Here is a 13408-nt window from a genome sequence, read left to right on the forward strand (position 1 = left end):
TAGCCCAGGTCATCTTAAACTCAAACATTGGGCAACTAATATGAAAAGGCACTTGCTTATCTAAAGTATAGGGCATATGTTTAAATGCCCATTCAGGTAAATGGACAACTTACATGTATCTTCTTTGATACGATGTTTTGAAACAAATGACTGTATTAAGGCTTGCTTCATCATCTTGTTATGCAGTTGTGTGTAGAACGTGTGTGAAATCTTGATAGACTTAATTCTCACAGGTAATGTCAGTATCTCTTACAGTTCTCAGTTAGAGTCCACAGTACACTTGTTCGTACATGTAAAGAGATCTGATATAACAAAATACCTGATTAATTTATTTCCTTTTTTTTTGTCTTGTTCATTGACAACTGATATAACAAAATATCTGACATAAAGAACAAATTGTCTTGGTCCCAAAGATTTTGTTATACTGAGTTTCCGCTGTATGTGCACCTTTCATACAGTGCTGCAATCTCTAAACTCATAGATTCATGATGTATCTTTGGGTCAGAGCTGAAGGTCAAGGTTTGATTTGTTTTAAGTTTTTCCCCATTATGACATGGAATCATGGATGAAGACTTGCTAAAACCAATATTGAATTATAAAAGACCAACAAATTGTGGCAAATGTTGTAGATTATGCAATGATGCAACTGAGTGATGACATTACGATCCAAGACTGATAATAGAAATAAAAGTGATAATCGTTATTGGTCCCCGAGATTCATCAAGCTTTACACTATTTCAAAGAATCAGACAGTAGTTGTTATAAACTTCATTTGATGATTAATCAGATGCCACCAAATACCACTGAAGGTTTTTTTGAATGTGTGCATCTTCACGTGTAAAATTACAGAATCTTTCCCTTTCCTTTCAACATTGCCACACCTCATTTGAAACGTAACCAGTCAACTGTTCTGGCAGTTAAACGATGTACTAAGAGTGATTACATCGTACATGTATTCCTGAATCACATGAACTGCTGACAACAGAATGGCAGAAATATCCTTTGTCTTTTACAGGATCTTTATGATGTTAAGTTCTTGTTTAAAAGTGAAAATTTGATTTCCCTGGAATAAAACCGAGAAAGTTTTATGGATTTCTGAAACTGGTCTTGATACAGTTTATTGGTCTATTTCATTTTTTATTTATTCTTTTTTTGAATTGTTCTTTGTTACCACATGAGAATGTTTGCTGCTTCCATCTGCATGAACATAGAGCAATTTTGATTTATGTTTACACTGCATTATATGGTGTGCAAATCTTCAACCTCATTTCAAAGAACATTGCACTTATTAAAATCACAAGTTCCACATTCCTCAACCGGGGCAGAACCTGCAGAACATTTTTCAGGATGTGTCTGTGCCTGTGTGTGTGTCTGTGTGTGTGTGTGGGGGGGGGGGGGGGGGGGGGAGGGGGGAGGTGGACTGCAGTTTGAGTCAAGATCAAGGGTACAATGGTTAAGGTGCGATCACACATCGCCGGTTTAGATGGCGGTTCATGGCGGTTCTCAAACCGCCGTGAACCGTGTCCCAATGATGGCGGAAAGCACTTTGACTACGTTCTCAACACGTTCTGAACACGGAGCAAACGCGGATTGACGCGGTAGTAACACGGATCTCCCCGGAAGGTGGAGGAGTCCATACCAAGCCCGTGTATTTGGATGCAATCAGAGCCCTTTCACTTGTCCTCAATGGGTTTTGTTAGGTAAACGCAATTTTAAAGAAATTATGAATCGTTGTAGCCCCCTATGTTTTAAAGATTGATATTAGTGATGCAACAAGCAATTATCTTCAAGTTTCAACGTGCTTTATCTCTTTCTCTTTTGATTTTTAAAATATCTGTATTAACTGTCATTAAAAAGACATACATTTCAAAGCAGAATCCAACATAGTTTCCAAAGTTTCCTGTTCGTTTGCAGGTTTATTCATAAAGTGACGTACAAGTACTTGCTTGTTTCAACATCTCTCTTTTTTATTAAGTGTTCACATAGTTATTTCGCGTATTGAATTTAAGATCTTGTTGCTTGTTTTTCCATGTTTTCACTAAATTGCTCCTTCTTGCCTTTCAGAACTCCTTGTGAAATATGAGCCTATGAGAGTTCCTAAATCGTAAGGGGAATCTGTATGTGATACCCTCGATCCATTACAACAAACTTCTATGGCAAACGTAGTTTACGCCGCTCCAGAACTGTGGAACAGCAGTCCAAGAGATAAAACATGCAAGTTCCATCAATAAGTCCAAAATGTTTTTAAAAACTTATCTGTTAAAATAGTAACATAGTGTTTGTAGATGATGATTAAAGGAGCATGTTGCTGTTTCTGAAATTACGTTTTCCTGTTTATCTTTTGTTCCCCCTCTATAAAGCGCATAGAGACCTTGCCAAAGGTAAATACGCTTTATTAGAACGGCAATAATGATAATATAATGATAATAATACCTTTAACAATAGTCAATAAAGAGACATTTATGTACATTATACATTATCAAACAAGCATATATACAGTATGTATGCATAGTTTCCTCTTTACTTACAGGTTCACGTAACATAATAATGGTGTCTTTTTTTTTTCAATTTTCAACATTGCATTTCCCTCTACTCTCTTAAGTTTCAACATAATTTATCTGTATCAACATAACATATTTACATAAGTCTACTGTGTATAACTTATCAGGTTCACGTGGTTGGCCATCTTAAAAGCTGTTAAGCTTAAGTAAAATTATGAAGTTACCTTTTAATGAAAATGATGGTTTTAATGTAAATAAGGTAATTCAACATACCAACAACATTCTAAACATTAAACTTTATTTGTTACTGTATATGTGTTTAAGAAGTAAGGAAACTATAACATTCAATATATTTACCCGATCTTGAATTATGGGTTCATCTTTGCTTTTTTTCTCCATTTTTATTGCTCCGCCACAAAGTGTCGCCGGAGCCATTATTCTCTTTTAAGTTCATTGTTTCTTTTCGCTTGAAAATTATGGCGGTGTTGACACGGTATTATCACGGATCTTGAGGTGCAACCACGGAGGATGCCGTTCTTTACACGATGAACGGCGATGTGAACACGGTCCATTTCAAACCGCCAAGACCGCCACGAAAAATTAAACATGTTTAATTTTTCTGGCGGTTCTCCGCGGTTCCTCGCGGTTGTCGGGGTTCATGGCGGACGAGTGACGGATGACCACGGTTTGTGTACGGTGTAAACACGGTCTTTGGCGGAGTACGGCGATTTGCTGAACCGCCATGAACCGCCATCTAAACCGGCGATGTGTGATTGCACCTTTACCCATTACACTACATTTCTCCTTTCTACTTTCATCCCTCTCCTTTAAAGCGCATAGAGACACTACGGTAGTGATATGCGCTATATAAGCACTGTCTATATATATATACAAAGTGTATATAATATGTTGATAAGGTAGTCCACGTGTTGGCAAGATAAAATGATAAGTAACAAAGCTGCAACAAAGTTCATGCTGTATTCACCAACGGTTTATTTCTTCACACACACACACACACACACATATATATATATATATATATATATATATATATATATAGTAAACGAATCAGTAGAAAAAGAACGCCGTAAAATAATGATAAATCCTAGATCTTGAAGATCTTAAAAACGGAGCATAGCTCTCAAATACTGAAAGGCAAGGTCACACTATATATATATATATATATATATATATATATATATATATATATATACCCATGCACACACACACACACACACACACACACACACATTGAATGCCCCTCCTCATGATCGTTTAGTACGTAGGGATCCTTGTATATGTATAAGATTATAAAGATCAGATTGTCAAGAAGGAAAAAAAAAGAAAAACAAATGAACAAGAAAATAATAAGAATAAACAAGAACAAAGAATAGCCAATAGTGCAATATACAATTCTGCACATGTACTGGCAATGCATTCCGTTATACACTGTAACAAATTTCTTTCAAAACATTGAAATCTCGTTACAGCTGTATAGCCAGACAGCAAAGTAGGCCCTACATAAAGATACATGTACAGTATGCCAATTTTGGACCTGAGTATCTCTTTCATTTTAAAGAGAGTTTCATTATAACCGTGTGTTTGTTGCAACTGAAATACATGTATGTTGCTATGAATTTCCGGAACAGTTGCATACAGGTGCATTACCATTCCTTTCAGTGATCTCCCATACCGTCGTTTATGTTGGTTCTGTCGAACGTGCAGGTCATATAAACACTGTAGCAACATTATCGAAGTACACACAAAAAAACAAAAAACAACAACACTCAAACGTAACTGTGGTATATCAAACATTATTTCAAAACACTCTAAGACTGTAACAATTGGACAAGTTAGATCAGATTACAATGTATTACATAACATTTGGCGATTTTCAGTTGAACTTCATGTTCCAAATTAGTCACCATGATTACCTAATTTTGCATAATTATTGCTTACAAGTGTATTCTCCGCTCGGTTGGGGTTTTATGTGTATTCAGTGCAACATGATGAGCATACATGTACACTCATCCTCGGGATAACTCAACCTTAAAGGGATCGTATAGTTTTGGTTGAGACCTAATTTCAGGTTTCTAATATTTTTTGGTGAGATATTGAGAAACCTCTATTGAAATATGAAAGAGCATGTAATTCTATGAGGAATTCAACGTTTATTTGATGAAAATTGGTTTTGAAATGGCTGAGATATCCAAAGAAGAGCGGTTCTAATAAAGTGTGGGACCCACACTTTATTACGATTGCTTTGTTTTACTTTGTTTTTGGATATTTCAGTCATTCCAAACCCGATTTTCGTCAAATAAACTTTGAATTCCTTTTGAAATGGTATGTTCTGTACTATATCATAAGTGTTATCTTGGTATCTCGCAAAAATTTAAAAGCCCAATTCTCATCTCCACCAATTATACTGTACCATCCCTTTAATTCCACCAATTGATAAAGGGACTACAAAGTGTACATGTATGCATGTATCAAGTCGGAAGAAAACTCCTACCCCGGTGTGGATTTGTATGCTTTAATTTGATAATATGTTGTGTTAGTTGAAATTCGAAGGATTTCATCATAGAAGTATATTATTCCTTCTGATTTTACTTAGGTGAGATTCACTGGACAGTGTTTGATCTTATCTGAGACTGACATAGAGTAGAATATATCACTGCAGTTTTCCACATACATGTACATGTACATTTATTTGAACAGGAACACAAGTAATGGCCAAACGGTAGAAGCATAGAAGAGATTCCCTGGGAAGAATTCCTGCCATTTGTATACAGACGAACAAACAAAACATACAACTACCAACCCTAGCTGTAGTGTTACTGTGCAGTGTGTTTAAGATTGTATTTAAAAAATGATGATGAATAAGGGCTGGCGTATTTGGAATACAAACCGAAGAATGTCCCGTGCTTTTAATATTCATAACGTGTGTGTGTGTGTGTGTGTGTGTGTGTGTGTGTGTGTGTTTGTGTATGTAGGCCTATGTATATGCGCATGGCCGGCGGAACCGTGGGGGCCGTGGGGGCTTAGGGCCCCCACACTTTATGTGCACCATACAAAGGAATACATACGGTGTTATCCCCTTGGGCCCCCACACTTTTTTTTTTTAACCCGGAAGTACGAAAGTGACACTAAATAGAAATACAATGTAGATAGACATCTTGAAGTGTGATCGCGGTAAGGTTATGTTTTTCCGGTGAAGACGTTTCTTTTTTTTTTTTTTTTTTTTGCTTGTCAGGTGAAGAAACCCGGAAGTGGGCCCCCACACTTTTGAAAACGCTCCGCTGCAGCCGGCCCTGATGCGTGCACTATATGTAGGCCCTATTTACAGCAGAAGGGGGGGGGGGGTATACGCTCAAAATGTTCGAAATTTTGGCAATCAACGTGTACATCTTTTATAGAATTTGAAACATGAAATAAGTAACAGGGATAGCGCTTCAGTGATGATACCTGCATTTGCCACGGTTCCTTGCAGTTTGTAATGATTCTCCTCTAAGGGCTCACACGGGTAAATTTTCCCCATAGAGACGTGTGTTAAAATTCAAAATTAAAAAAGTTCTGTAAAATAGTTGGGAGAAATGAGGTGTTTCATCTTCGCTGACGTGAAAAAGTGAGATATACCCTTTCATCTATCAAATTTCCAAGGGGGGTTCTTCAGCTCAAACTCTGTCCAAGTTTTCGCAAAGCCAGACTAAGTTCTTTTTACTCAAAACATCACATATTTTCTGTACATGTACCCAATCAAATATAGTCCCTTCAAATTCCATTAGGGAAGCTTTTGCCAACCAAAATACAGCTTGTAGAGAAATTCATAGTCAGTATCTGCAGCTATTCAGGTTTTTTTTTTGTGTGCGAAACTGCATCTTTGTTTTTTACTTACGTTCCATCATATTCATAGGTGTGAGCCCTAAACGGGAGGCTCTTCACAGTCCTCCAGTGATGGTGGTTGATACTTTCTGAAAAGGACGTCGCTTGGAAGTACTGTAGTCACCAGTTTACTTGATCACAGTGTGCATGCACAATGATCAAGTTGTTTTCCAGTCTGGTTTGCGGATGTTTGCCTTTCTGATGAACACATGATATTGATCTATCATCAGTTTGATTAGAGCGGGACATTGCATGGTTTTTGTTTTAGAAGGAGAATATATGAGGATATGCTTGAATGACTTCGTCCTTCTTATTCGCCTTCAAAGTGAAGTATTGGAGAGAGAGGAATTAAGGCTGAATTTCTACAAGGAGACGGAGGATGAGAAGGTGGAGTTCACGTCGTTTTGCTGTGTCGGTATATCTATTGTTTGCTCTGCTTCATGGCAAGATGCTTGTAGACGGCAGATGTGAGTTTCCGATTCCGATCAAGCTTACGTGTGATATATGTTTATACAACTATACATTGACTCCTACAATATACGATTGTATACGGTGTGATTTTTCTAACTCTTCTTTTGTCTTTTTTCCAAGTTGAAAGGGAAATCCACCTCCAAAATCAATAAACTTCAAAAGAAAATGAAAAAAACAAAACATTCCCTACAGAACGATACAAAAATGTCAAAAATCGGATAAGAAATAAGGAAGATATAACATTTCGGAATTTCACATTCTTGTTTTTTTCCGGAAAACACTTCTTGACCAGTTGTTATGACTTTTCAAATCAGCAATTTGACGATGTCATGCTCTGAAACTTTCCTATTCACTTCGTTTACGGAAATGACAAAAATCTCATATTTCAGCTTTTGGAATATAAAACTTGCCTAAAACCACCGGAAATGAAAAAGAACAGATGTTAACTCTGATATATCTTGGTATGGGAACATGCTTTTACTTGTATTAACTAAAAATAACACACTTCCGAATTTCATATAAAACATACATGAAAAGTTTTGATGGTATGACATCGCTTATTTGAATATTCATAAGCACTGGTCAAGAAATATTTTCCGGAAAAAAAAGGTGAAATTTCAAACTGTGATATCTTCCTTATTTCTTATCCAATTTTTGTATCGTTCTGTAGGGAATATTTTCTCTTTCTTTTAAAGCTTATTTGTTTTTGGGGTGGATTTTCTCTTTAATCTGTCAGTGTGTTAAAGATCTTGTTTCGAGTTAAACTTCTAGGTGATTAGATATCAATTCAGAAATTAGATCAGACGATAGGCTTGAGAACGAAGGTCAAGAATACCTTACTTTCTTTATCCAGTATAAAATAAACTTACGCACACACACACACGCATATATATATATACATACATATGTATATATATATATATATATAGATATTAAATATATATATATATATATATATATAGATAGATATTAAATATATATATATATATATATAGATAGATAGATATTAAATATATATATATATATATATATATATATATATACGCGTTGTGTGTGTGCGTGTGCGTGTGCGTGTGCGTGTGTTCTACTTTTTTCTCCACGTTTTCAAGGAATCGGTATGCAAAGAAATTAGAAATTTCACAGGTAATGAGGCAATATGTGGATAATCTGGAACGCTATATAGCTTACAAAGCTATCCAGCCTGGTATTACTCTAGGCACAATTAATGCTTTCTCACTGGGTCCCACTCTATATTTAGCACCTTTGGAACATGTCAAAGTCACAGGTGTGTGATGTGCTTTACACCACAAGAAAGATATTTTTCACTTTTGAAATATATCTTTGTTGTTATATACTTTAGCGGAGAAGTTGTAGAATTTTATCCCTGACAAATGGCCAATTTTGGGAAAAAAGTTAACCCCAAATTGAAAAATATGCTTTAAAGAGATAAACATTAGGACTTCTACCATTTTAATTGTATTAGAATGACATCATAATATGAAATACTATAAACCCCATATTCTTGAAATATAATGTGTAATAGAAATTTTCCCCATATGTTCGTATTTTGTGTAATATTCCATATTCTAACGATATGTCACGCCGTTACGCGTCATGCCGTTACGTTATGAGAACATTTTTTTTTTTTCGGGGGGAATTTTAACTTCTTGTGTGGTTTTTGTGTAAAGCAGTTTTCAGTTCATTTTCATCATCATCTTCATTGATGAGCTATTTAGAGTTAATTACATCATCTCAGCGATAGATTTTTTTCGTATATGATTTTGCGCGTGACATTTGTCCTCCATTGCAATTCGACAGAAAATTCTACATGGGTGTGACAGACGACCTATTTCACTTCACCTCATCAGACTTTTTAACCAATTACATTACAGTGTATCTTTCCCTTAACTCCAAACCCACTAAAAATCACGAGGTTAAAAACATTAAGTATTATGCTGATAACATTCAACTTTATCCACTTATTAGGGTAGGAAATGGTAATCTTTGCTTATTCAAATGTCAGCGATATTGTTTACAATATTTATGTGCATGTGATGTCATATTTTCAAAGTTTACTATACTCTATTGAAATTGAAATACCTGTAGATTTTTTAGCTTTAAAAAGTGTGTTAGTCGCATTGTCAAACTGATTTTCCAAAGTTCGATTTCAGCTGTTCAAGAAAAAAAAAAGTGACATCAAATCTGTACACGTTGAACTGCACAGGTTTCTTTCTTTCTTTTTTCTTTTTGCTGTTAAAATTGAAAATGAGAGTGATACTGATTCTCTTTTTTTTCAATGTGAATACTTGTTGAATTGTAAAAACATATTACAGGGATTTAACTAGATAACTAATGTACAGAAATACTATTGATACCAAAAGTGAAAATGTTTCCATAAATCTGTTTGAACTCTATGCATGGCATCAAATAGATTTTATTGAAACAGTATTTTGTAGATCATTTTCTTGCTATTGCTGTAAAACAGACGTTCGTTACAACGTTATATTATTGACGTTACAACGTCAATATTATAATGAAAATTTAGAGACACACTTACTGTACAGGTAGTTGCTACGGAAATAAACAAAAAGTTGATATAATAGCTTGTTTTGACAAAACAAATGTCAGCCGATACAATATGGAATTGCCCATATATTCATATATTACTGTGTGAACATACTTCTTGTTTTCGTGTGGGTCATTTTAGACCGATGTCAGGATGGATGGGGGCAGTACAAAGATCGCTGCTATCTCCTGGTACTGAAGACTACGTCACAGGCAAAAGCGAAGGAGATTTGCCTACTAGAGGATGCGGCTTTACCGGAGATCTTGTCGGAATTAGAGGCCAAGTTTGTCGCATCACTCCTGGAACCCGTCACCGTCACATCCTCGAGAAGAGCCTGGCTTGATTGCTACCGGGAAGCTAGTGGCAGCAGTGACTGGGTGTGTGGCGATGATCGACATCCGGCTCAATATCTCCGTAAGTAGGAAGAAAAAAAAAAACAAAAACAAAAACAAACAAACAAACAAACAAACAAACAAACAAACAAACAAACAAACAAACAAACAAACGCCACACTAAACAACGTTGTACTGCCCCTTCTTTTCCTCCCGTTCCTGCCTCTTTCTCTTCTTTTTCTTTCGGAAGGGGAGGGGGGGGGGGATAAAAACGCGAAAGTATATTTTTGTATATATATATACATTATATACATTGCTTGTACATGAATTATACATATACATATATGATCCCGATGAAATCCCATTTTCTGTGCTCAATTTCTCACTAATAAATCATATTCTTTTCTGGTCAATTCCCCCTTTTTTTTTGCGTTTAGGCCTATATGATATCCATACCCTTTGTTGTTGAGTAAGGAAATAGGTCTATTCTACATCATTAATCGAAATTATTGTATGCCTGTAGCTGAAGTTGTAAACGCAGATAAATGTCGTTTACAATTCTTTTTTTTTTTCATAAACGCTGCATGAAAATTGGCTCCACCTTGCAAGACTGAGGTATAGATAGCCAAGGAGGGTATAGCCGTGTATAGCATTTCTACCATCCTCTACCTAGCGAATGGAATGAATACAACGCTGAAAGTCACTTAACCCTTTGTATGCTTCCAGTGCTGATTGGCACAGAAAATCCCTGGGTGTACAAGCTTCGTTGTCCACAGTGTTCAATGTCCCTGGCACAGAAAGGGGTTAAAGGGACTGTACAGTACTGGTTGAGGTGGGGATTCATGTTTTGAACATTCCTAAGTGAGATAATGAGAAACCTCTTATGAAATATGAAAGAGCATGTAATTTTAAGAAGGATTCAACGTTTATTTGATGAAAATTGGTTTTCAAATGGCTGAGATATCCAAAAAAGTGATGATAATAATAAAAGGCGACAGGCTACGTTTTTATTAGGATCTCTTTGTTTCACCTTGTTTTTGGATATCTCAGCCATTTCAAAACCGATTTTCATCAAATAAACTTTTGATGCCCCCTAGAATTGCATGCTCTTTGACATCTTATAGAGTGGTTTCTGAATATCTCGCAAAACGTTAAAAGCTAAATCCTCACCTCGACCAGAACTGTACCACACCCTTTAATGGTGACGACATGAGCATACATTAATGAAGTGATGTGCACTTAGTAACTATAACTACAAACTTCTGCCTACACACCTGTCAGATCTCTTTTAAGGCATTGGATACATTGTGCATCCTTTATTAGCATAGAAAGGGTTTTCCTTTAAATCAGAAACTGCCTTTGAGAGTTAATGATCAAAGCGCATTGTGTGATTCGATGACTCTATTGTTTGTCTCGCTGAGCATTACCTGAACTTCAGCAAGGCTGATTTGCTAAGTGTGTTCAATTGATTCTCTCCTCCCCCCTTCATAGTTTGTTTGGCTATGAACTCATAAATAAATCTTATACGTTCATTATTGCCACGATATTCAGTCAGAGTCCATCGGAGGCCAGCTAGGCTTTGACATCATTTTCACCTATTCACGTGCAAGCCAAGGTAGTTAGTTTAACCTTCAATGGATCAATCAATTATTCAGTGCGAGGCGATGGTGGATCCATTATCGCCTCATTTTATTTATAAAACAATAGTATAAAACTCTGGAGAAAAGACAAGTAGTACCATAGGGTGCTGCGTCTGAAGGTCACTCAAAAAACGAAGAAATTAGAAAGTAATGAATACGGATCATTACGCGTTTGCCACTGCTTGCGCCGATTCGAACTGTCCATTTTCTGCCGTTGTAGCTGTTTGATGTATCAAGAACTACCAGTATTCTGGTGTTTAAAAATTTAGGAGATTGCCATTCATAAAATATAAATATAAAAAGATAAATAAAAGAGATGACCTCACCATAATCGAGGGCGCCTTTCAGGTTCTTCAATCGCTTTCCCCCGTCCGTCATCCGTTTTCTCTTGTAGTCCGTATACTGTTTATAGGTTTCCCCATCCATTTTCGCACTTTTGTCATTCAATTTCAAAGATTTATTATTCAATTTCGTCCTGAGAAGCAGGTGGAACGCAAATCCTAACTTCAATTTCGTCAATTGTCATTGTAATTCGTGTTTCGTCAAACATCGTCAGACATAGCATTCACAATCGTCAATTTTCATTCAAATTTGTCCCTCCCGCTGACGGATCGCAGAATGTGAAGATCAAATTCGTCTTCGTTCACACAATTTCATGAATTTTTCATTCAAATTAGTCAGATGTTGTCGATTCTTTATTTTGATGGTGAACCAACTTTAAGTCGACATATTTTTAGTTTCTCTCGTGAACTGTATCGTTACACAATATTCCCTAACCATTTTGCTTTAACAATACAAAAAAACAAGACTGCCAACGAAAATGATTGAAGGATAAACGACAGTCAAAAGTCATAACCCAGGACAATATGTCAGTGTCACATTTTGAACTTTAACTCCTAATGTTCAGGTTTTCGCATCATAATGCATGAAGCAAAGTTTAAATTTTGTACCCTGGAAAGCAGCAAACATAATTATGTTAATTTATGTTAAATTTTGTCCTCAATCATGTTTGCCTAGAAATCATTTGTCAGTGTTTTCATTTGCGAGACGGTATACGTACATGTTTGTATCAGTGTGTACTCGGATTGCTTGTGTGTGTGTGTCTGTATCTGTGGTTCTGTGTGTGTGTGTGTGTGTGGGGGGGGGGGGGTACTTAGGTGTATGTTAACTCCTGAATGTAAAATGTGTACGTTTACAGGAAAAAAATAAAAAAATACATGAATGACTGGAAAATTACACCGAGTAGAGATATGAGACGAATATGAATGAAAATTTAACGAAAATGATTGACAAAAGACGAAATCGATCCTGCTGTTTTGAGTGCTGCGAGTGAGACTGACGAATTTGAACTGTAAATGACGAAAATGTATGCCAAATCATTAAATTGAATTGACTTCATTTGGAAATGAACGACGAAAGACGAATTTGAAAGTAAGATTGGCCTACTCTCGACATTCCGCGACGAAATTGAAGTAAAAATTTGTGAAATTGAATAAAAAAAGTTTGAAAATGAATGGGAAAACCTATATTATCTTATAAACTTTAAATGACGTGGTCAGTTTCTCAAGCAAGCTCGAAAGAAAAAAGAAATAAGGAAAGATTCCAAGCTGGTAAAGCTAGATGACCTTACGAAGGACTCAGGTTGGGCCTGCAAGGCAAGCGCGCCGGAACACTTCTGTTTTATTTATTTATTCTTATTTTCATTTTTATATTTATTCATTTATTTATTTACTTACTTATTTATTTATTTATTTATTTATTTATTTATTCATCTATTTATGTATGTATTTATGTATTTATTTATTTATTTATTTATTTTTTATTTATTTATTTATTTATTTATTTATTTTTTTTTGGGGGGGGGGGGCAAAATCACGACGGGGGCACATTTATGTGACGATTTGAGATCCTCGGCGAGGTTGTAGAAGGGGGATACCCCCCCCCCCCCACACACACACGGGAGGGACCTTTTGTAAAACAGAGTACAAAAGTCGCTTTTCGAGCATTTAAAAGCAA

The sequence above is a fragment of the Diadema antillarum genome, unplaced genomic scaffold, assembly GCF_040938485.1.
Source record: "Diadema antillarum isolate AM-2024a unplaced genomic scaffold, OU_Dant_1.0 scf00000172, whole genome shotgun sequence".
NCBI classification, from domain to species: domain Eukaryota; kingdom Metazoa; phylum Echinodermata; class Echinoidea; order Diadematoida; family Diadematidae; genus Diadema; species Diadema antillarum.